The 27,334-nt window shown below is 35.4% G+C and overlaps 1 protein-coding gene across 1 annotated transcript in view; it reads right to left on the bottom strand.

Annotated features, from left to right (window-relative positions):
- The window catches only part of LOC145690263 (band 7 protein AGAP004871-like), a 34,929-nt gene extending 32,471 nt beyond the window's left edge, over positions 1–2,458 (bottom strand). Inside the window, exon 1 of the mRNA XM_081764992.1 lies at positions 2,102–2,458. The gene's annotated coding sequence lies outside the window, so the exon portion shown is untranslated. The remainder of the gene's footprint in view (positions 1–2,101) is intronic.
- Between the last annotated feature and the right edge of the window lie 24,876 nt (positions 2,459–27,334).

The following is a 27,334-nucleotide window of genomic DNA, read 5'->3' as shown; positions in this document are numbered from 1 at the left end:
ATAAGAATATATGTGATGATAAAAATATAGCTGATGATTTTGCAACATATTTTAGGTCAGTGTATTTTGAGAACAAAGCATATTACAGCATATGTGAATCTAGCAAAATGAACGTAAATAATTCATTAGTGTTACACGCCATAAAGATGAATATAAAGCAGCAATAAAAAAATTAAAACCCAAAAGGGCGAGTGGACCTGATAATATACCACCATATGTACTTAAGGCTTGCTCTGAAATATTGATGTATCCTTTATGTACAATCTACAATCTAATTCTGAAGACACAATCATTTCCCAGTCTCTGGAGAGTTACAAGAATCTGTCCAATTTATAAGTCAAGAGAATAAAATAAGGTAGAAAATTATAGACCTGTAAGCATAATATGTGCACCTGCTAAAATATTAGAGCAAATAATATATATGCGTATTTTTAATCATATTAAATGTTTTGTTTCTGAAAACCAACATGGTTTCTACCCGGGTAGATCAACATTAACTAACTTAATAAATTTTATCCAGGATGTTTATGATGCATTTCATAGAAAAATACAGGTGGATACTATATATATAGATTTTGCTAAAGCTTTTGATAAAATTAATCATGATATCTTATTACGAAAACTTTCTACCTTTGGTATGTCTAGTCAAATGTTAAATCTTGTGGCTTCGTATCTTAGTAATAGGAAACAGTATGTAATATATAAGTATGTAGAATCTTTTAAATATAATGTAAACTCAGGAGTTCCACAGGGATCCAATTTTTTCTGTACATCTTACAATCTATGGATCCGTATAGTAAAACAATTGTACCTCTCCGGGAAACAGTCCATCCGCCTGCACCCAACATTATAATGAGCCCAAATGACATAGCATATATATATATAATATATCGATTTTCATATGGTCCGACGATACAGGAGTAATGCCGAAAGTCGTATCATTGCCAAAACCCACATTTTCTCTACCCTCGCTTACGCACCTGCTCCCTTCGAACGCATCACCTCGTTATCGCTTCGACCTGTACTAACTCGGTTGAATAGCGGTGGCTCAGTGGTAGAGCGTTCAACTCCGGTGCTTGGGGTCCCTGGTTCGATCCCAGCTCGTGCCGTGTGGTCTTTGTGGTGGACAAACACCGTGTTCGTGGATTTTCTAGGGGTACTCCCGTTTCCTCCCACTTTCTTTATTCCACCATTTCACTCATTTCTCATTATCACCGTCTTCTTTAGCCCAAGGTAACCAGACGTCCCGTTTTAGCCGGGGCAGTCCCTTATTTTCGACCGTTGTCCCGTATTGTCTGATTCTCAAACGGGACGCCTAAATGTCCCGTTTTTAAGCAAACATGACCCAGGTGTCCCATAATTATTATTCAAAATATAAATGGTCAATGCTAATTCTACACTCTTCCGTACCAACACTCATTGGGAAGATTCAGCCGTGCCTAGAACTTCTGAATATTCAAATGAGAATTGAGTGTTCTGTGGGAATGGAGTGGGAATTCTGAGTTTTGAAATAGGGTAGTACTTAGAAACGCTGTGTTATCATTCTTACTTGTGTATTTTGTAAATTGAAAACACTGTTGAGACTCGAAATGCAATGTGGAAGCACCTCCTTCCCCCGTCGCCGATTCGTATGCGTCCCGTTTTTTGAAATAAAAGTTCTGGTCACCTTCCTTTAGCCTAAGCGGCATAACCATGGGACGTTAAACAGAGATTTCATTTTTTATTTTCGGTTGGATAGCGTTTGTGCTTTCTAGTGGTCACCTAGCATAGACTGATCTGTTTTTCGCACTAGAGTTACTATGTTATGCATCTGCATGCCGTATTTATACACACATATAAAAGAATTGTAATTTTTTCACAATTACTTCTGATGGCTCCCTTGAATTTTATTTATGTCAAGTGAGACATTTGAGTTAATTATAATTGCGTGGAGTCTAATACAAACCATGAAGGTAAATAGAATGTAAAGTAACATAACCTAATCAAAAATTATGCTATATTCATCAAAAAAGTATGAAACTCCTACGAAAAATTTTGGCCCCCATAATTAAATATTATCCATAAAGTACTCTTAAAATACATTAATAGTAAAAAGCATTACCAGTCACAACTACGGTTTACAAGTACTCATCTTTATCAATAACACTTACTGGTATCGGGTTGCTTTTATTGTAGTGATGACACTATCGAATAATTTGATAGTTTTATTATTTAACAAACCCAGCATAAGATCTCTGGGTTTCTCCTTAGCGGTCCCAATTCCCGCAGTAGATCTATCAGCAGTTCAGGGTGTACCCCGTTGACGTAACCGAAGGTTGCTAGCACCATTCTGTCATGGTATTTGAGGTTACTTCTCCAGAAGGCTGTTCGTATAAATTGAGGATAATTCTTTGCTGGTCCCATTACATCTTGCAACTCTAACCACCCGTTCATGTGCCATAGCCATTGTTGTTCTTGTTCTTGTAACCTCATATAGAAGTTGTGCATAGGGGGAGATGCGGCACCGTAGTAGTTATATCCGCTATGGTCCTGGAATTGCTGAAAAAAAAAAATGATAAATGTCTACTAAAGTTATTGCTTAATGTACATTTGTAACTCGTTGCGTCCAGTAAAAACCTTGAAGAAGATACATGTTGCATGCACTGAAGACGAGTCCTCAAGAGAATAGTTGAACTTAGATAACTATGTTAGTAATGATCTTGAAAATTATCCTAGTGGGAAGATGAAAAATGTCAAATGGATTTCGGACAGTTGTCTGGTGATGAGAGTGATGCATAACAGGACATATATATCATGAAGATTGTCGAGCAATATCATGTTTCCACTGAGGATTGAGTCAGTTTCTTCTTCTTCTTCTTCTTCTTCTTCTTCTTCTTCTTATTATTATTATTATTATTATTATTATTATTATTATTATTATTATTATTATTATTATTATTATTATTATTATTATTATTATCACTATTACCACCACAACTACCACTTTTATTATTATTATTCATTGGTGGTCTTGCCTTTTGTATTTTGATAAGCTTTAGAAGTCAAATTGAGAAAAAAAAATCACAGGTGAAGTCGATAGAAGCACTCTCGCCAGATACATTATCAAATGCCTTGAAGTTATTATTTTTTAAAGTTTTATTTTATTTTATTTATTTATTTTTATTTAAGTATCCACATAAAAATGAAGAGTATGTTTGCATCGGGTTTAGTAGTTTTAGAGAGGGATACCATTTATCTGTAAAAATTCAATCAATAATTGGATGAGAGTCCAAGAGGTCGTAGCTAAAATTTGTGCAACAGAAAAAGGTCCATAACCAAGTGCTCTGTGAAGTTTATTGATCATATAAGATCTGCCTTTAGTAAATTGTTCGTAAACAAAAATTAAATGATTTAAAGATCCAATATCACGCTGACACCAACATAAAGGTGTAGTCAATTTATGTATTTGATATAATTTATAGGGCGTTAAGGCGGTGTTAAAAAGAAGGCGGTATAATAGAATTACTCTGTATCTACACCAATTATGTATAGTAAGCCATGGTTTGGGTTGAGAGATAGACATGATTTGCCAATAATGTCGCCCTGGTCCAAGCCTATTTTCAGATTTCCAAGCATGTAACATCTGGACTTGATTTCGTTTGATGATAGGAATAAAGTTTAAGTGACTAACTTTAATAAAAGCTGGTTGACCATCATCACATGCAGACTTTGCAGCTAGGTCTGTATCATCATGGAATTTGATATTAGAATGTGATTTCGTGTGTAAAAAATGTATATATCCCTGTTCTTGAAGTTGATGGTATAAAAATTTTATATTTAAAAGAAGCCAAGTTGTTTTAACATTCCAATGGGTGTGTCTCAAACCGTTAAGTCCTTTCAAGTGCTATTTAAGTTTGGTAAATAAGTACACGTAATAGTTAGACGGAGCTAAATCTGCGGAATAAGAATGATGATCTAGACATTGAAACCCTAGATTATGCAATGCCAGTTGTGTTCGCAGGGGCTTGATGGACAGGTGTATTCTCCTGAAGGAGCATAATTCCTTTCTTTTCATTTTCCGCGGCGTTGAACTTTGAATTTTTCTTTCAGTTTTGTAAGTAATGTAGAGATTCTGAATTAAATATCTGACCGTTGCGGAGGTAGTCTATGAGTACGACTCCATACTTATCCCAGAAGAATGTTGCAAACAGTTTCTCAACCTACTTCTGTGTCTTGAACTTCTTCGGGCGATGGAGAAATGCGTGCTACTACTCCATTGACTGTTGTTTCGTTTCAGGATCATGGTGGCGCAACCATATTTCGTCTATGGTTACTATTCGTGAGCGAAATTGATCAGCATTAGGGTCAAATTGGAAGAAGACTTCTCTTAATGCCGTTACTCTTTTATTCTCCTGATAGATATTTTGGGAACCCATTATGCCGTAAACTTTGCGCATACCCAAGCCATTCTGAGTTATGCTACTGACGAGTTCCAAAGAAATTCCCAGAACTGAGAAAGCGTGGTGCAGCCAGACCTCAGACTATAATAAGTATATCGTGAGTTTACTATACACTTTAAAAACTATATAAATAATAGCTTAAATTATTTTTGCCACTTAAAAACTGGGGTGCCCTAGGCCCTCCATCCCCGGGCTATATCCACCACTGGCTGAAATCCTGTAATTTTCAAGAATAATGTCACAAATTGCATCCATGACTTCGGGAAGAGTCATTGCTTTTAATCATCCTGGATGTAAAGCATAATTTGTTGAGAAACCGCCACGTTTATACTAAGCCACTTACATCTTCACCACTGTATATAACGGAGGAGAGTCCCGTGGTGTTTCACTGATTTCCTAATTAATTTACTTCGGTGACTTTCCTCCGGTGGAACAAAAATGTTATAACAGTTAGGATCTGGATGTTTGTGAAATTATCTGTTTGGGGACACATAATCACTTCAGAGGCCTGAGAAACAATAAGAATTTCATTATTAGTATGAAAATTTGTATTTGTACATACAGAGATACGTTTTTCTAAACTACGGTTTCATTTTTCTACCTAGTACCTACACTCCTTCTGGATTCGACTACGACATTTTCAGCAGCTCCTCGTAAATTCTCTCTCTCTCTCTCTCTCTCTGTCTCTCTCTCTCTCTATATATATATATATATATTATATATATATATATATATATATATATATATATAGAGAGAGAGAGAGAGACGTAGCATATAGTTACTAGATGAATGTGTTACTTGTAGCATACGCAAATTCAATTTATGTTTAGGCTTCAAAAGTTTCATTGAAAAATATTTCATGTGCAGACGTTACTTATTTGTAGTAACAAATTTTACTTGAAATAACTTTAATTTATAATCATATAGGTCTAATATTAAAACAGCAACCAAATACACAATGTAATGTAAAATAAGTCAAACATAATAAATATGTCATTTCTGGTAGGCAAATAGCCGTCCCCCCGAAAATGTATCTGCCCCTCCTTTGCCTCCCTAAGGACTTAAAGCTGGCGTCGTTACTGATCTGAGGTCTCGGGTTGGATCACCAAACAAGTTAGATTCAAAGTCCGATGTTTCGTATAGTTCGCGTCTCACTTTAAGTACATTCTGTTTCTTATAAAGTTCATAAGGTCGTAATATATTACATAAGCATATATCCAATGTCGTAACATAGATTAAGCTAATTCCTGAGCTCTCAGCGGTGCATGTGATCTTTATTCGTGAAAACTAATCGTGTGTTCATTACGTTGAAATTTTATATTGTTTGAATATTACTTGCGAAACATGGACATACATATTATATAAGTATATAGGTAATTCGAGCTATCTGTATCTATTTTCTCTCTCTTACCAAAACAAGTGATTCTTAACTTTCTAGTTTTCTTTTGTATTAATTTTCGTATTTTTTCTGCAACACGAAGGATTGAAGAGTCAAAAATATTTTTTTGCTGTACGACTTTCGTTAAATTTTGGATCCATTTTACCCTAACTTACCTACTAAAAGTTATATATATACATATGTAGCTATATAGATGCAAAAAAGTCGGCTTTTTTGAATCGATGGTTTTTTCACATAAAAAGTCGGCTTTTTTGAAAAAAAAAACTAAAATTTTGGAAATTTTGGCTTTTTTCATTTTCATAATTTTTCTATCTAAATAGCTTTCTTATAGTATATTCTATAGTTAGATAAGAATTCCATGACCTAAATGCTATATTTCGCTCCGAAATTCACCATCAAGATGGATGGAGCACATGTTTTACGAATTAAAGCGAACATGAAGAATGTAGTATTTGAGGGCAATTGCAGAGGCTATTTAAGTTTACTTTAACTTTTGAGTTATCGACAATTTTTTTTCTTCTCTAGATCATTTTAGTTTGTCATCCGTGTTTCATTTCTAAGAGCTTAGTACAGGTACTCTAGCTTCTAGCGCAAAAGTTAAACTTATGTTTTTCTATATATCCGTCAAAGCGTACGTTTTTCAATATATCCGTCAAACCGTACTTCCACATTTCTGTTATACTGTAGCTGTGCAACGATTTAGCAATAATTTTCCGGATACAACTTTGAATACTAATTTATACAAATAATCAGTGGCGGATTTAGAAAAGTACTTTGGGAGGGGTTTCTCTGATTGTTTCGTTTTCTAAAATGTTCTAATTTTATTTGGGAGGTGCTTGAAGTTTATGAGTACAGGGACAATTAATATTTCGTTTCGTTTATATGTTTAGCAATAATCTTCCAGATACAACCTTGAAGATCATTTTATACTGAGAATCAGTGGCGGATTTAGAAAAGTATATTGGGAGAGGTTTTTCTTACTAATGTTTAGTTTTTCTAAACATTCGTAATTTTTATTTGATGGGAGCTTAAAGTTCATGAGTAAAGGCATAACTAATAGATATTTCCTTTGTTTTAGACATTCCGTAATTTTGGGGAACAGGCTTCAGTCCGAAAGACCGCCCCTCTAACCTTCGCAAAACCGTCACTGCTGGTAATTAGTAATAATAACGATGTAAAAACAATAAGAAAGGAAGTCGGCCAACTCACAATACACACACTATTTCTACTTCACAGATGGAGTGAAGAAAACCTTTGTCAGAATGGTCGAATGCTGGGTTGAATCCCGGACTTCCCGATAGAAGCGCAAAAGTCATGTCCACTCAAGTCATGTTTCTTGTGCAGTTGTATTTATCTTAACTTAAATATATTCCGTAGTCCTGCTTTTTTGGTGGTGGTGGTGGGGGGAGAGTTCCGTTATGATATGAAGGGTGTCAGTCAAAAATATGGTAACCAACAAATTTTCAATTGCTGAATTATGCAGCACCAGATAGACAGCAACACATACCGCTTCGTTTAATCCTTCATCAGTGGTCGAAGTGAGACGGTATGCGGTGGTATGCCATAACGCACCTGGTTATTCAGTAATGAGAACATGTCGTCTCTGGTTTTTCAGTGATCAAGACAATATTTAAATAGACGGTATGTTGAGTCAAAATCATAGTAAAACATACCGCCTCTGCTTTTTTCCCCCACTTCGAACACTGCCCTTCATGTATATTCTTATGTGAAAAATCAGTTTTCCGACTTTCAAAATGGATTGTGCAGCAGAAAATCTCTAATTTCTTAAAATAGTAAAATTGTGTGTTACCATGTTCTTGCCTCACCGTTCATATGTTGAATCCCTCTTGTGAAAAATTCAGAAAACTTGAGGACTGAATAAACCGTAATGGTGGTTATATATAAAACTGTAGAATTTCAAGAATATACAGAACCAAAAGCTCTAGATGTGCAATCTTTAAGTGTATCATATAAATAAATCTAAGTATTTCTCTTATGTTTTATTTTAATTTTATTTTGTTCCAAAAAGAGGGTATGGAATATCTTGAAAAAAAATACCACATACAATTTTGCTAGTTATTTGTGTATTTTTTAAAGAAGTATTTACTTTTAGGGTTGGCTGGTTTACACCAGCTGTTTTTTTCTTTTTTTAAAAATAAACAACTTGTTTAAACTAAAAAAAAAGAAAAAGAACGAAAAATGCGAATCGTGTGAACTTCATGGTGATGTTTCCACACATCAAACCATCTGCATTAGTTTTATTTCCTTTTCACCTTTTAATCAAGGTGTCCCATGTTCAATTCTCGGTCGAACCACAACCCTTCTTTCATATGTAAACAAAGTAGCGGTTCGGATGTCACTTTAAGCGAAAGTCTTCTTCTTGATAACCTCGGTATTAGGTAAGGATGTTAAGCCTGAACATACGAAACGAAACCAAATTGTATATTTCTGCATGCCTGAATGCCTGTTGTTTTATAAAGAAGTCAAGGTTGCTTAAATATATTGATAGAAATTGGCAAAATTTATCGATTGCCTACGTAGCTTCCAACATTAGCTTGGATTGGACTTTCAATGATATGTACGTACTAAATTTGTAATTTAATACCACAGTTTTAGCGTACTGATTATGATACGTTGACCTTTAAATTTTACATGCAAAACAATAATAGGATTTTTCCGTTATTGTTTTACATTTGGAGTAATGACGGTATTTTCTCGTTGGCTAGGGCGGGAGTTTCCCAATTTAAGAAATTTAGTGACCGGACTTCTTTATGTGACCTCTTCCAGCATAACCCCGTTGTTGCATAATAACACCAAGGCGAAACAAACTTATTTCTGTCAATATGTAATATAAATACATAAAACAAAATATCTAAACCCAAAAAACCTTGTTTAAACCAAGAAACCTAGTTTAAACTCCCCCTCCCAAAACTTTTTTTTTTTTTTTTTTTTTTTTTTTTTTTTGCATTTTCAAAAACAACCATGGTTCTTGCCAACCCTGCTTGCTTTTGTATATAGGAGGTTAAAAAATTTTGTTATATACAATCACAATAGTTAATCCTTTGGAATTCATAAGGTAAATATGTTGAGAAGTAAAATTGTTTGAAATATCTTTTCGAAATTCATGGTTTATTTTCGAGGTTTTATATTACTATCGGCATCAACCACTAATTAAATGACTTTTTGTGTTATAGAGAAGCGAAACAAAATCTGCTTTATCAATTAAAAGCAGAATTTTGAAAAAAGCCCAAAATTTCCCAAGCAAAAAAACGAAGCAGAAAAAACCGAGTTTTTTTTTCAAAAAAGCCGTTTTTTCCCGAGCCCTTGCATCTCTTTCTCTCTGTATATATATAGGGCCTAATCTAGGATTTCTTGAAGGGGGTGCACCAATAACTACCACTACATTTGATTTAATTTTTTTAAGTTTTTAAATGTCTTTAGGCAAATGTGGTGTGAATGAGGAATATTACTTTGTTCAGTGAATTCTTTTCCTTCAACCTTCAGAAAATCGACTCTTTTAAGCCTCAAACGAACATATGACAGCAGAAAGTTTCGGAAAATGTTGCTTTTTCACTGCTGGGCTCTCATTTTAGATAGTGTATATGTACAGTGAAGGGGGTGTATGGGCGCCGGTGCACGCCCCTAACTACTTAGTATAGTTTGAAAAACAGTACTATAGGGCTTATTTAAGGAACCGGTTTTTCGCTTCTCCTGTAAAATTACGAAATTATGACTTTGTTTATTTTATCTCTGAGGTCCAGATATAATAAAATCATAATCAACCATTATCAATCAAGGTCTTTCCAAGTCTTCTCCATTCTGTTTCTGGACTATCTATCTTGAGCAACTCTTGTTCAGGTTACTAGCCAGTTATTATTGATTTCGTCAAACCTTCTTGTATAAGACGTTTCCTAGGCAGCTTTTATCCCGTGGTATCCATCAATCATAATTTCTTGAAATATGTCCAGCACATTTTCCAGCCCATGTTAAAATTATTTCATTAGTACCAGTCATTAATTGCCAAAGAATTCATTTCAATATATTTGGGCTACAAATAGTTCAAATCCACCACTTTTGGAGCGCACACACACTACTTTTTGATCTTCGAATCTGACTCAATGATTTATATCAACACAATGTGAAGACTTCCATTTGGTCTAGCGGTTAGCACACTTCACTTCGGTTCACGTGGTCCCAATTCGATTTCCGGCGGGGCTATAGTTGAACGACCTAAGTGGTTCGAATTCCACTATAATCAGTAGTTCCGAATCCCCTTTCGCCGCCCTAGCATATCCGTGAGACGTTAAACTAAAAGAAACCGAAAATTAACATCAAGTATATTACTAACTGTACCGTCAACCCTTGAATAATTGCATATAGCTATATGGTATGAATCAAGTTTGAGGTGGTCGATGATCAAACTGAAACAAGTGAAATGTAACTAGGGTTTAATTAGAACTTTTAATTAAGCACGGTTTTGTGTACATCAGGCCTAAAGCTAAGGGTAACAACTAGTGTTACTGAGAAGTTATCAGTCCCGTTTAATTTCAGTTACAATTTGCATTGACATGTATTGCTGGAACCAAAACTTTGACATTAGCATTAACATTATAAAGACTATGAAAAATCGTCGTCTTTTGAAAACATCTGCATCGTAAAACAAATTACGAGTAATTTTAAAATATTTTGCAGTTTAGCTTCATTATTTGCACTATATTTAGTATAATATTTAGCAATAATATTTAAGTTGGCAGCACTGCTTAAAATAATGGAACTGCGACTTGTAATTAAAACCAATAAAAACTATTGTTGTAAAGTTATAGAAGCAAACGAAAAAACAACAATCATTATAAACATTTAACACAAGTACGTTATTTTAAGCAGTATCACTATTCATGTGTTCGGTATCCCTAAAACGGTTTGAAATAATAATTGTTGTAAATGGCATTATGATCATTTAAGTCTTTTAGAGTCATCTACATGATGAGACGTGATATGTCTAGTCAGCATGTTTTCGAAGTAAAGATTAAAAAATGTTAAAATTTCCATTTCTTGTAACTTTGTTCCTTCCTTCATTCGAAATGCATTATACCATGATCATAGTATTTGACGCTAAGATACAAATGATCCGCATTGCACTGTGTATGCCATTTGAGTTATTAGAGATTTCCAAAATATTGATGTTAGTGATACTATACAGGGTGTTTCAGATAAAATGTCCAGTGCTTATAAATCCGAAATGGCTGAGAATAAAAAGATGAAACAAAAACTGAGATAGGAAAATGTTATAGGGTGCATCACATGGTGTTGTTGTGGTGACCCACAGGGCCCTCCTTCAAGGGGGCCCAGGGGCCAACTTCAAATTTTCAAATAGGAACATGTATTGAATCATACCTCATTCAATAGTACTTGAAAAACGAAACAACTTTTGTAGGAAACAATTTTCGATTTGGGCCACCGTTTTTAAATGGCCGCAAGAAGTGGGTCCTATATCAGATAAAACGTCCAGTGCTTATAAATCCGAAATGGCTGAGAATAAAAAGATGAAACAAAAACTGAGATAGGAAAATGTTATAGGGTGCATCACATGGTGTTGTCGTGGTGACCCACAGGGCCCTCCTTCAAGGGGACATAGGGGCCAACTTCAAATTTTCAAATAGGAACATGTATTGAATCATACCTCATTCAATAGTACTTGAAAAACGAAACAACTTTTGTAGGAAACAATTTTCGATTTGGGCCACCGTTTTTAAATGGCCACAAGAAGTGGGTCCTATATCAGATAAAATGTCCAGTGCTTATAAATCCGAAATGGCTGAGAATAAAAAGATGAAACAAAAATTGAGATAGGAAAATGTTATAGGGCGCATCACATGGTGTTGTCGTGGTGACCCACAGGGCCCCCTTCAAGGGGCCAACTTCAAATTTTCAAATGGGAACACGTATTGAATCATACCTCATTCAATAGTACTTGAAAAACGAAACAACTTTTGTAGGAAACAATTTTCGATCTGGTCCACCGTTTTCAAAATGGCCGCAAAAAGTGTCCTGTATCAGATAAAATGTCCAGTGCTTATAGGCCTAAATCAGAAACGGCTGAGAATAGAGAGATGAAACAAAAACTGAGATAGAAATGATGATAAAGCATGTCAAGTGGTGTTGTTGTGGTGACCCTCAGGAAACTCCGTGAAGGGGGCCCAGGTGTCAACTTCAAACTGATACAGGACTTTTTGCGGCCATTTTGAAAACGGTGCCCCAAATCGAAAATTGTTTCCTACAGAAGTTGTTTCGTATTTCAAGGACTATTGAATGAGGTATGATTCAATACGTGTTCCCATTTGAAAATTTGAAGTTGGCCCCTGGGCCCCCTTGAAGGAGGGCCCTGTGGGTCACCACGACAACACCATGTGATGTGCCCTATAACATTTTCCTATCTCAGTTTTTGTTTCATCTTTTTATTCTCAGCCATTTCGGATTTATAAGCACTGGACGTTTTATCTGATATAGGACCCACTTTTTGCGACTATTTAAAAACGGTGGCCCAAATCGAAAATTGTTTCCTACAAAAGTTGTTTCGTTTTTTAAGTACTATTGAATGAGGTATGATTCAATACATGTTCCTATTTGAAAATTTGAAGTTGGCCCCTGGGTCCCCTTGAAGGAGGGCCCTGTGGGTCTCCGCAACAACACCATGTGATGTGCCCTATGACATTTTCCTATCTCAGTTTTTGTTTCATCTTTTTATTCTCAGCCGTTTCGGATTTATAAGCACTGGACATTTTATCTAAAACACCCTGTATAAAGAGAGAGAGACGCGAATCCAAGGGAAGGGCTATAGGGGATATAGCCCCCCTTAACGCTGAGGTATACACTGAATAAAATGAGCTTCAATCCTGCTTTACACTGGATAAAGCGGCAAAGTATGGTTTAGCCCCACCCTTAATCATATCCTGGATCCACTGCTGTATATATACTAGAGAGAGAGAGAAAAGATTATATACATCAGCAGTGGATTTTGTTTCGGGAGAGGCTTGAGGAACAGGTAAGAAACATTTGTGTTGTACGTGCAATGCGAAAAATGATCGCAAGTTCATATCGAGAGGGGCTCGAACCCGATGCTTACCCCTTAAATACGTCACTTTACATCAGTCAACCATTCCCATATTAACTCACGCAGCAACGAAACAAATTTTGAGCAAAGGTAAAATAGCTATCAATATTCGAGACGAGACCGAGACTTTCGAGACTGACCTAAGTCTCGTCTTGATTTATAGAGTATTCTGTCTCGGTCTCAGTCTCGTCTCAGTATATAAAAGTCCGTCTCGGTCTCGTCTCGGTATATAAAAGTCCGTCTCGGTCTCGGTACCATCCCTAATAATAATAATAATAATAATAATAATAATAATAATAATAATAATAATAATAATAATAATAATAATAATAATAATAATAATAATAATAATAATAATAATGACGGGTGATCTTATCTCCATGTTCGTGAATTTCGTTGATTGGGCATACATGATCACTTCAAAGGCCTGAGAAACACAATAAGAATTTCATTATTAAGAAAATTTGTATTTGTACAGAGTATTGTTCTTTAAAACTGTAAGTATACAATTTCATCATTCTACCTGTACTCTTTCTGGGTTGGGCTACGAACTTTTCGGCTTCCCTCGTATGATAAATGTTTAATTTTACAAAATATTTTGCTCAAGAGGATTTAAACCCCCTTGAGAAATATATTATGGAGAAATCAACACTTACTATATTTAGAGAAATGAAATGAAATCTTTGTTTTACGGGCTATGGTTATGTCGGCTAGGCTAAAGGAGACGGTGATGATGAGAAAATTGAATGAAATGGTGGAATGAAGAAAGTGAGAGGAAACGGGAGAGAATACTGAGAAAACCCACACACATGTTGTTTATCCACTACAAAGTTCACTTGGAGCGAGCTAGAATCGAACCAGGGATTCCATGCACCAAAGGTGAACGCACTACCACTGAGACACCGTGGTCCCTTTTATTATATAAGGATATACCGTACAAAAATCATACTTCTGAAAGGATATAGGATTGAATGCTTGAACTCCCCGTGATAAAAATCTGTATACGCCACTATCAATTTTAATATCCCCGATTGCTCCATGTTCTGTACTAATATAGAAAAGTTCGAAAGTCTTGTTACTCCTCTTGTTCCAGCTTGTTTAGTGATCCAGAACATCAGTATGGGTACCACCATTATCGTAACACAATATGAGGTGGCGCCATGTCCTGTGTGAAATTTTCCGCCGCTCCAAATTTTTCTTGCTCAGAAAAAAAAAGCACTCCCTATTCCGAAAAGGTCAATAAATTGCACTTTCGTCTGAGAAGAAAACTTTGCCTCTCACAAACACATTGAGCAAATTTTAGCAAGCTTCACGTCTTCGTCGCATGTTCCCATCTCATTTACGAATGATGGCCTAAAAAATGTAAATTCAAGACCATTTTCATGTGATCACTATAGTCACTTTTGGAACTCCAAGTTCACAGTATCTTTTTTATTACTTGGGGGGAGGGCAGTGGTACTATTGCACCGGTTCCGCAGAACAGGTTGTTAAAATATTTCGAGTTTGCAATAACTGTTTCTTATATCCAGACATTATTTAGTAAATCATTCAATCCTATATTAATAGTGATGATTAGTGTTTCCAAATTCACAACTCTAATGCTTTAAAATTATTTAGTAATTCATTCGTTTATATATAATGGATATAGCAAAATTTGGTGGTAATTCTTATTTGAAACTGGATATGATTGTCCTTATCTACCATAAATTAAATTAAATCTTTAAGTTTTACGTCCTACATTATGCTGGCTAGGCTAAATTTTACCCACTTATCAGGAAGAGTAAATCTTAGTTTAACTATCTTTGTTTTTAAAAATTCTTACAGTTACGGGGGTTAAACATATGATCTCTCAGCACAAGATATAAGCATTTATTTCTTAATCCCAAGTGTTCAGATATCATGAATGAGAAGTGGGTTCATATGGGTGTAGTGGCGAGGGCTATTTATATTTGAAACGCATACATATCATTATCAACAATTATCGATCCATTGTTGGATTAAGGTCTTTGCAATACTTTTTGACAACCATCTATCTTGTATAATTTGTTTCCAAGATATTCGCAGTGCTACCTAATTCTGTGACACCATCTTGTATTAGAATGTTGTGTAAGTCTCTATTTGTTATTTGTGGTATCCAGTAATATATATATATATATATATATATATATATATATATATATATATATATATATATATATATATATATATATATATATATATATATAACCAGTTGTTAAAAATAAATAACACCACTGGGGAGGGGGAGATCTCACGACAGAATCCACCACTTCTTCACATGTTTCTTGTCATGTTGATGGTCGACCGTCCTTTTCTTATAAAAAGCAATATCGTTTGCTGCCCATGCATATAATTACTTGCCAGAATACATAATTCCACACTGTAGGTACTTGTGTTAGCAATCTGAAAAGAAATTGAAGAATAAATACACATATACATACAAAGAAAAGGGGGAGATGTCAGCCGTCTAAAAAAGAAAAAAAAGGAATAAAAATACACATACATACAAATGAAAAAAGAGGGACAAGACTTTCGGATCGTATTGTAGCCATTTAACAAGTATTTATAAAAGTTCTTCCCCATTCTGTTTCTCTCACAAGTAGCATTTTGGGGATAACACTATATTCTTAGTATTAAGAGTACTGGGCTACTGTGGCTCAGTGGTAGAACTTTCACCTCTGGTGCATGGGATCTTTGGTTTGTTCCCAGCTCTCGCCAAGTGAGCTTTGTGGGGGACAAACATCGTGTGCGTGGACTTTATCGGGGTTCTATAGTTTCCTCCCACTTCCTTTATACCACCATTATCATCATCCATTCCATTATAACCTTCTCCCTTAGCCTCAGTGCATAATCATTGGATGTTACACTAAACTAAATAGATAAAATTAAATATGAGAAATACTGGCTGCTAAGAACATTATTTCAACAATAGAAATTCGTTTAAATTATAAAATTTTGAATTTACTTTATTTGTTGTAATTGTTTAAAAATCTATTACCATGAAAACACTATTTTTTTGTTAAGAATATGTTTACCCGCAAGATATGGACGCAAGGTGAGTTAATAGTAATTTCTCTCATTCTTTCTTTCATTTTTATTCATATATTTTGATTAATTCATTTGCAAACTTTACGATAAAATGTGGAGAATTTGGATTTTTGGAGGAAAAAATACGTATGTGGGATTTTCAATAGGTAATATTTATTTATAAATAATAGTGGGTGTGTAGCCTAAGTATCTACGACGATGTTTGAATTTAATCTTATTATAAAACAATAGGCCAATGGAAGAATGAAAATTTACATATATTGGCCTAAACTATTTGATGAAAATTTATTTGCATGTAAGCATGTTGTATGTTAATAGTGATGATTAGTGTTTCCAGATTCATAACTCTAATGCTTTAAAATTATTTAGTAAATCATTCGTTTATATATAATGGATATAGCAAAATTTGGTGGTAATTCTCATTTGAAACTGGATATGATTGTCCTTATCTACCATAAATTAAATTAAATCTTTAAGTTTTACGTCCTACGATTATGCTGGCTAGGTTAAAGGAGACGGTCCTTACCTAACAATTGGAATGAACATAATACAGCTATGGTGGGGATTAGGCACAGAATTTTAACAAAAGGGGTTCGGATACTCAAACTCATATTCTTTCAGTACAAACGTGACTGAACTTTATTTTTCCATAATATCTTTCTCAATGTGGAATTAAAACCCGAAAATCCCTCTGACAGATTTACCTGTACTTCGTAATATACGCTCCAATTCGCCTTTACGGGCACCGAGAAGTAGGACTCGTTTTCGAGTGTTTTGCGACAGATTACATTGATGCAACTTTCGGTTAGCTCAGTAACTTTGTCTTCGTTATGTCAAGGTTAAGATTGAATTATTTTTCGCGACAGATGGTGTAATCTTGGGTTTAGCTATGTAGCATGTCTTTGTTCTGTCAAATTTAATGTAAATTTATATTACCTATCGTCTCTGCGACAGATGATATTGATTAAAAAGTGGATCAACTTTTCACGATAGATTTGTTAATGCAGTTGTGGTTTATCTGTATAAGCGTCTTATGCTATTGGAGGAATTTTCTTTGAAAATGAACTTGAGTATGCATCAAGTTGTGCAGTTTACAATTCTGAGGTGTTTTTGTTTAAGATTAAGCGGGTATAGGGTCAGACATAGTTTTATTGAGTATGAGCTTGGCTATTGTCTCAGACGATTGTTGATCTATTTCATAGAATGCTTATATTGTTTGGGAATTGGGGAGTGCCGCTCAGTAGGTGAGAAGAATACTAGCACTTTTTGTGTAGTAGCTGAAGTGTTGTAGCTGAAGCGCACTTTTTAAAGTTAACCATTATATAATAATGTAAACGTATTAACGTAATGCATCGTGAGGAGAAGCAAATATTCACAATGTAAACCCTCTGCCGAAGTCCTCATAGCGTTTTCTCTAAGTTACGATTAAAACTTGTCGACTGGTGAAATTATGAGCGTGGCTACTATAATTTGCTACAGCCAGTTAATCAAACATGATTTAAAGTTTAAAAAGAAAGAAATCGTTAAAGAATCATTTAAGACAACACTGTAATTGGCTTTCTAGCTTTAGTTGTAAAACTATCAATGAATTTCCATATTTCTAACATTGTTATGCTCCAACGTGGATCAATAGAATTTGAGGAAGTTGAGAGAAAATAAGTTGAAACTCGTGAGAAACATTGAAAAGTATATTTAAAGAAGTATAATTTATACAAGGAAATATATTTTAGTTATATTTAAGGAATAACACAGCGAGAGGACGATCAACACAGCATTCAGTTAGTAGAGCATGGACAGTTGAACAGGAAACATACCATATGCCCAAGTGTCAATATGCTTCGTCAGCATAGGAGGGCTCAATGTAGCCTATTAATATACTGTGTTCAATGGAGTTCTAGGTTTTCCTACAAAAAGGAAGACCATGAGAAGTTTGTGCACGTGCAAAGCACGCCGCCAAAACAGTGATACACGTGTGGAAACAGAAGATAATCATACGCAGGAACGATTGGGACGTGGACACACCACTGGATAACATAGACATATTTTTCAGATGGCTATGACAGTGAACACCGTCGTCCACAGCATCAGCTAGACGGTAAAGGATAATGGATAAAGATCTGTTTGAGTTGACTGTTTGACAGCATCTGGGAATATTATACTGGGGCACGCATGGGTTTACTTGACTTCCATTGACCCAGAACCAGAAACATCTCAGGCCACAGTGGGCATGTGAATGCCGTTGCTTACCATGTTGAGCGGCCCAGACGAGTCGTACTGTGACGGCTACCTAGTTTTAGACGCTGTCATTATGAGTGTAATCTGCTAGCGTATTGTCGAGTATCATGGCAGCTAAAAGACAAGCATAACGGTTTGAGGCGAAAGCATTGGGTGCAACACACGACCTCAGCTACTACCAATTCAGAGCAACCTCACGAGTGGCCAATAAATCAGAAAAGTTCCTTCACACAACAAGAATGCTATTTTAACAGGATAATGCCCAACCACATATATATCCCAGAATGTAGACGTCTTCTTAAAGGAATGACACGTACACTGCTTTCCTGAACTGTATGTCGCTTGATATGTCACTCATCGGACATAAATGTGATATTGTTGGTCGGTAACTTGTTCATCAGAGACATTTAAAAGACAGTATCGATAACTTGTTGACACGAACCTTAGCTAAAATTACCTAACTCAGAGAATCCGTGAACTTTTTAAATTTCTGTCAAGGAACGTACATATTTTGCTTTCTAGTAACTTTAACTTCAGCTGCGTGGCAGGCGATTCTTGGGGGATACATTCAACGCCAGTAGCGTAGCCAGGATGTGTTTGGGGGGGCCCAAGTGCTGTTATAGGTACATATGGAAAAATTACAAACAAAAAAATATATAAACATAAAAATATATAAAACATTGCAAACATCAAAGTACCAAAGTACATTGTCGGACCTCTTTGGGGGGGAGGCCCTCCGGGCCCCCTTCCCTACGCCACTGTTCAACGCCTATTTGATTGGTAGACGTAATCTTGATGAATCAGAATGCAAGGGTAGAGGGTTGTTCAGTTCTGTAGTTGTACTTATTTCTGCATAGTCATGCAATGAATTTGTTACATAAATTTCCCCCCATTCCCACAAGTCTTTCTTGGCGTGCAATTTTTGCATACAGTGGCGCATTTGTTGTACACAGTCTATCAAGGACGTAATTTTCGAGTTTTGATAAATACATATTTTTAATCAAGGAATACTAATAACCTAATAAATAAAACGTGACATTCTTATTTCAGTAGAGGATCTTGTACCTCCAGAAACAAAGTCTGAAACGACGTCACAGCTGTCTATAGCTACATAAGGGAAACAGCAGAAATGGGCACGATAACTGTCATCTATTTCTTTTCATCCATTTAGAATAATCAACACCTGAAATAGAGAGCGATGGATAAGCTATAAGTACGGTACAGTCAGGGGTGTAACAGCTTTATCTAGGAGGGTCCCGTCGCTTTTGAAGGGAGACGAGCTACAATGTACAAACCCAAAAAACGTTGTGTTACAGCTCATGATTTTGAGACCTGAAAAAAAAAAAGAAAAAAAAACGGAAAAGTTTTGCTTTCCGTCCGGTAAACTAAAAACAGTTTTTTTAAGCTTTTTTTCTTTTTCTCCATAAATATTATGTTCCAGGTAGTTTTTATTATGCTCAATCAAGAACTACTGCCCCGGACCAAACGCTATACCTTTGTGCATAACTATTTGAATTTAAGCCCTTCTACATTGAACCTGTCTACATAAGACTGATTTTCTTTGACATTTCACTTAATTTCTTTACGATTTCCTGACAAAGATATTTATTTATTATTCATGACTAAAGAAACACGATAATTATTTTATTAATATCTATATCTCACTTCCTGTTTTACATCAAGTAGAAAATAATGAAATCCAAACTTAAGAACTGAATAAAAACGTTGTTTTTCACCAAATTTTCCATTTGATAAAAGTTTTTTTTTTTTTAAAAAAAAAACACTAGTTACAGCATATAAAAATATACTTACAAATCAGTTTAGTATTATTGTTTTATGACAGTATTTATAGTACATTGTTAAAACGTTTGTCTTCAAACTGTCAAATATAAATCACAGTAAATTGTGTAATCTGCTGTCACAAAAAAGTATTTTTCAAAGTCCGTTTGTTTATTATGCAGTTTATGATGACACAAATCTAAAAAAGAATTACACACACACAAATTATAAATGGTCTGGAATAATATAGTTCCATTATCTAAAACTTTTCCATCCAATTTGAATGTAATTGGAACTGAAATACAAGAAGTCCACAGTTTTTTTTTTTTTTTTTTTTTAACCACTTGGGTTAAAGCAGCTACAACTTCTGGTTTTCACAGAACCGTTACAAAAACTTGTCTGGAGAGATATTTTGCAATATGTCACTCTACAAACACAAGCAAAGTTAAATTCGGTAAATAATTTACCATAAATTATTAATTATATGTAAATTTTGTTATTTGTAAATAACTGAAGCGAGGAATCTTACAATGATGTTTTAAAAACTGGTCATTTGAGGGATCTAGGAAATCATTTGGGGGGCCTGGCCCCGATGGCCCCCCTTGGCTACACCCCTGAGTACAGTTGATGTTATTGGTAGTACAGTATCATTTATCTTGGTGTGTCTATTCACAATAGAATGGCAAAACTCTTGAGTTATGCTTGTAGGTGGCATCATGGAAATTCTTGCCAGAACTTTCCTTAGCAAGATATGTTCCGATTTTTCCACTCTTATAGCAGTTAATGCTGTCGTTAACAACAATTCCTGTTGCTAAGGACATGATGTTGTGATTTCGGAAATCAAAAGGCTGGTGATATTGTGGTCATTTTTCAAACATTTCAATATCTTTCATGTCACGCTAGGTGCGGAAGTGTGCTGGTTTCCTCCAATATATGATTAACAAACATTTCAAGTTGAGAAACTTCAATACATGAGGATACTTCCCTCCCTTGAGTCAGGACCCCAGAAGTCTTCATGAATCGCATCAGCGTCTGCTCAATTGTCATGTCAGTCCATGTTCCTGCCCATGCTCTTCCAGTTCTCCGTACGGTAAAGTACCCTTCTTCCACAAAATCTTCATACTCTTGGGTAGTAAGTCCACTTGTAAGTTCAAGCATTGCTTGCAAATATAATAGAAAACTCTTTTCACAACTATAAATTGCGTGTCCTGTAGTGAATTCCACTGACCTTTAAGGGTCCGCGGACCACCTGTTGGAAACCACTGCTTTAGAGAATTGCAATTTTCTTCAATGTACTGGAAATTTAATGCTTTACAAGAAAGGTCCAATAACATTTTTACGTGTCTTGCATAGTTTCAGCACAAAAAAAATCGTGAAGGAAAAAAATGGCCAAAAATAGTTTTTTCAAGGTGGCGGCGATTTCCGAGGTTTCCCACCATTGACATCAATTGAACTCTCCAGTGTTGTTTCTAATGCTACTCTCAACGTGTGTACCAAAAATAAGCTTGTTCCGAATTTGTTCCATTGATCGCTCCATTTTTAGTTTAACTTGCCTAGATTTACAGAGTGGTTTTATCACTCAAGATGTATGGCGATGGAAACCAGATCGTGTATCACATCATTCCAAAAAAGTGAGCAAAATTATGTCACAACCTAGCATTTTACACATATTGACCTAACAGATTAGCATTATCATAACAAGTTACATAATATTATAGTTCACCTGAACGAAGAATATCAAATTCAAATTGCCAACATCCAGCCAGTATAGTATACATAATGAACGGTGTATATAAACTACTACTTCTGCATGACTTCACGTCAGCGTATCAGATTACCCCTATTTATGGTACAATCCGCGGCAAAAAACCTGCAACATGAGGATGTAAGTTTATTGTGAAACTACGCCTAACAGCACGGGGAATGAACATAACGTCTAAGTGGAACGAATCACACCAGGATAAACCTCGGCCTCCTCCCGTGCACACTTATTTTGGAGCAAAAGACTTCGTCATTTCACAATAAACGTATATGCTCATGTTGCAGGTTTTTTGCCGCGGATTGTACAAATTGATAGTATGGAACGAAGTGTATTATAATGTGTTTCTTTCATTGGGATTATTTTTTTGCAGGTAGTTATGAAAATGGAAAAAGTTTTTAGCTATTAAGAGTTTCACGAAGGCAGTTAATTTATCTCATACGAATAAGCTACGAAGTAGCTATTTGTAATTAATATTTCAAGTCTTCTCGAATTTTTCCTTTTTTATCGAGGGTGTATGGAGGCTCAGTGGTAGATTGTCCACTTCTGTTGTGCAATGTTTCTTGATCGATCACAGGACAAGTGAACTATAAAGTCTGATTAACAAAAGCAGAAGAAAGAGAAAATCTGTGTTTAAAAACATAATTTGTGTGTTTTCTAAGGTTTTCCCATTTTCTTCCACAATTTTTACTTACATTCGTCATCCATTTCCTACAAGATCCTTCGAATGTTAAACTAATTTACATTTAATTTTTTGTTGAGTAGTAATGCAGAGTGACTCAGAGCTTGAGACCAGTTAAAACACGCGGTAAATTCATGTTTGTATAATAATGTCTTATTAGATTTCAGACGTTGTACATAGGTAGAAGAGTTGTATAGAAGGATTCTGTGCTCTGTCTCTTAGAGGCATCAGAACAGAAACGATAGCAGACATTGAACAGTGATTGTAATATAAATTTAGCATCACTAAAATAGGGTTCTTCTCTCCCTTTATCCTTCTACTGATACAAACAATGTCTTTAACTTCTACTGGAATTAGAAATGGTAGTTCGTCCGGTTTCAATATACTGGATCCACCATAGTTTGGAAGTCCATAGTAGTTTTACAATGTGAAATGAACCTAAGTTCTTTCTTTAAGAGCTTTCTGTTCTAAAGTCCGAACGCCTTCTGTTTATGAAAGATGTATAATATGTTAGAACGATTTTTCAACCTATTCTACATGAAGATCTTATAGGTGATTTCCGAATTGTAATAAACTTTTTGATCGTTGCCGCTTGTCTTTTATAGTTATATAAATGTGTAATGCTTATATAGTATACAACTTTGCAAAGAATAACAAACGATTCAAAACGAAACTAATCCATTTCCAGTTGCCGGTGAAATGATTTCTTCATTGTTGATTTATCAACAAACATAACACAGCGAAATACATTTTTCTCTTTCATTTTCTTTCACGACTCCCATGTATTCCTCTCTCGTTCCTTGGGATCCCGACCTCTAGAATAAGGAATTCCGTGTTAGAACATGCAGGTATGGAAAGATTGTTTCAATGGCGTTTATGTTGTTCCTGAAACGTGTCTTTAACATGGAAATGTATGTTTCTTTCACCAAAGTCCACATATATTATAGAATCATTTTATAGATATTAGGAAAATTATACCTATAGTTCTCCTAGGAACATAACCAATTTTTATTAGCAGTATACTGTCCATTTACCTGTTTTCTGGTGTCACCAGGAGGAAAGAGTAAGACTGATCTATTCTTCCTTTGAATAGTTTTCAGCGTTGCCAGACTCACAGCTCGGAATTATTCCAAAACCTGGTCGAAATTATGCTAGATTCGGTCAAATTATGCTAGATCCTCATAATTACTAATTCAGGAGTTTTAAAAGAAAAAAAAAAGTTGAGATACGATAACTTAACTTAAAATACGCAGAGCGCAAGAATGCGTGGATAGAACTCAATACTTCACGCACCAAAGCTTTAACTCAACTAAACTAGTGCAGTCGTTGCCAGACTCAATGGCGTATATATCGTATACATGAATGCGAAGTGTTTGTTTACATATTTTGAAAGAAAATTACCTCGCAGCATAAGCGGAGTTGGGAATTGTCTGCTGGGGGGGGGGGAGATTTTTGGTGTCTCGGATCTTTCATTTCAGAAATAAAGATGGTCATGAAGTCAGAAATAAAGATAATGAAGTTGTCAAAAAGTTCGGGGGAGAATGACCCCCATAACTCCGCCCATGCCTCGCAGTTAAAGGATTAGAAAACCCTGGGTGAAGCCACACACACACACACACACACACACACAAAAAGAAGAAGAAGCCCAAAGCCGTTTTTAACTTACTTCGGAAAATAAGACTGGCTATATGGTTTACCGACTGTATGAATCAATGGAAGAGGATACATTTCTGCCGTTCTTTTTCTTCCCACGACCAACTTCTTTCTCGTCTCCAGGTTTTACGGCTTTTTGATAAACTTGCTGAAATTATGCTAGATTTGGGCAGGATGCTAAAAGCAAGATGCTAGATGCTAAAGATATGCAAATTATGCTATGCCACTATGCTAGATCTGGCAACGCTGATAGTCTTCAGTGTTATAAACAAACTATTAAAAAAATCAAAGTAAGAATAAAATACAATTCATTCAACGAAGTAATTTCCTGTCGTATTATTATTATTATTATTATTATTATTATTATTATTATTATTATTATTATTATTATTATTATTATTATTTCTTGTTGATGTTTTTGTGCAACTTAGAATTAATCTCATATAAAGCATTAAACCAGGGATCTCCAAACTACGGCCCACGGGTCAACACCGACCTGCGAGTACCATCAATCCGTGGTGTCACAGTTTATTTTGATTGAATTGTAAAATTTACTAAGTAACTCATACAAAATAATAATCAGATATTTTATTCGATCAATTAAGAAACACATTAACTGTCATACATAATGAAATTCAACATATAAACTGAAATTAAAGATATTAAATTTATCCTAAAACTTACAATAAGTAACATACATAGGTAATTCATATAATTAAATTAAACATTATAATTATGATTAATGATATTTATGTAATTTTCCGTTGGCAATTGTCCATTTGTGGATGAAATTTACTTGTGGAAATTACCAACAGTGACCTCCTCAAATGCTCATCAGTTAACTTGAATCTGTAAATATTTTTCTTTTTGTATATTTCATTTTGGAGGTTTTTTTCACACAGATAAGCAGTTTCGAAAGTAGAAATAATGCTTCGAGCAAATTTGTGCAACTGATCAACTTGTGTGAGTGAGAGACAGAAAATTCCAGCTATCATAAATTTAAATATGTTTCTTTAAAACTATCGCTACACCGCAAATCAATCATTTCCAATTGAAGTTCTGAGGCAAGGGCTTCTATGCCGGCGTTAAAAGAATTTTAAAAAATCTTAATGTCGTTTGTAGTTGGATCAAAATTTGAAAATAAGACTCAAAATTTATTTTTAAAGTACCCAAAGCTTCAATTGCAAAATCTACCGGAAATGAAGTCTCAGTTTGCTGACTGAATGTTTGATATGTATTAAGACGCGTGAAATTTTCTTTTAAATTGGGATTGATTGATTGATTTTGAGTTTAACGTCCCTTTTCAGCAGCGAGGCTATATGAGACGTGGACCTACTGATTAACGTGGAATCCGAACCACATGAGCTCCCGCCGGGAATCGAACCCGGGTCTCCCGCGCCAAAGACGCGCACGCTAACCGCTTAGCCACGGAGGAGCTCTTAAATTGGGATTGAAACAACACTTCTTTTTGTTTGTTGTCGAAGAGACTTAGTATCAGAGCATAAATCAGGCAGAACCTGGTCTTCTTCCAGTAATTTTAAATTAAAGTCATTCATATGTTCAGTTAAATGTGCATAAAATCCTTTCATAATCACTCATTGTTGAGTAACTCATCCAGAGGACGATTCTTCTGTTTCATGAAAATTTCTATTATTGCTCGACGTTCAAAAAATCGCGTTAGAACTTTCCCTCAGCTAAGCCAACGTACTGCAGTATAATATGGTAGATGACAAACGATCCTTATAAAACACACGGCGAAATTTCCATTGTATTTGCATAACACTACATACAGTTTCGGACTGGGGGGTATAGACCCCGAGAGGAACCTCACTTGGAGGGTCCCATCTTCCTTCGGGTGGTGCCTTTTCTTTATAAAGTTGTCAGCTTCATATTTGTGGGTGGTAATGGGGCCCCTGAGTGGGGACCTGTTTTATTTCTTTATGGTGCTGCAATAACTTGTCAAACGACTAACAGAGAGCCCCAGCAGGACGTTATAAAAATCAGTCTTATTTCGGCAATTCATGGAGCCCCAATCTTCATATTGTTGAAATATATTCTTACTAGGCTACAAACGAAGGGCCCGAAACAAGATTTTATAATACTGTTAGTTTCATTCCAATAATGGGACCCCAAGACTACATTCAATGGTGGGGCCCATGGAACTCTGGGAACGGAACAAACTACAACGCGTAACTATGCTCCAACACAACATACATCTTTTATCTTACTTCCCATGTTATTCAATATTCATTATTTATATATATATTTAGAGAGGGCCCCGGCAGGAATCCCTGCCCTTCTGCCCTGGCCAGTCCGAGCCTGACTTCATACTATACGCACATTGTACTGTTTCTTAAGGTACACTACGTAGCACCGTCAACACCAAATACACAGATTTACGAACTTACGACTACTTTCGCAAAGTTTACTTAACCAAAAGACCCGTTTGTTGAAATGCGTAATAACTGTCATAAATCTGTAATAAATGTGTAATAATGTGTAATTTAAAAGCTGTCAGTTATAATTCGGGCACTCTGTGTTATTCGGAGTTTTTAAAACAAATAAATAAATTACTTTACTCCAGTGTATGCCAATTATTATTTATTTCATTTTATTTCCAGACTATGTTTCCCTGATGTCACTGTGTGACCCTACATATTTAAGGAATGTTATTCCTTCAACTGGCGAAAGAATCTGTCTTGATCCGAGTGGGTCAAGTGTGCTGCGTAGGCAGCTTTGGTAAGCTCCTTATCAAGTAGAATAAAATAAGTGTGTGTCTTCTATTTACCTTTAATTACAGGTTATCAGTGAGGAATGCCATTAGAGAAAAATATTAAAGGCATCATGTTCACATTAGTGGTATATCGAAAACATGAATACAAAATTTTAATTAACATAATTGTCCATAGTAGAATTTATTTTTAGTGTCTCTTTTCAGCATTGAGTCTATGTGAGACATATATGACAATTTGATGGGATTCGAATCAGTGTAGAGCTTTGCGACTACGGTTAGCGTACGCGCTTTCGGTCCGAGAGATTCCATCATAGACTGACTGTGATGCTCAAACTGCGAGCGTGTTAAATATTTCAATTGACTCCGAATTTTACCAAATCATACATGAAGACCTAGGCGTGTATTAGCGAAATTCCTGTCGAGGATTCTCACATAGTTCCAGAAGAACGGTCATGGCACCATCAGCAGGGGATTCAA

Source organism: Thermobia domestica, chromosome 7, assembly GCF_964235325.1.
Source record: "Thermobia domestica chromosome 7, izTheDome1.hap1.1, whole genome shotgun sequence".
Taxonomy (NCBI): Eukaryota; Metazoa; Arthropoda; class Insecta; order Zygentoma; family Lepismatidae; genus Thermobia; species Thermobia domestica.
The sequence above is the reverse complement of the archived record's forward strand: the minus strand, read 5'-3'. Positions and strand labels throughout refer to the sequence as shown.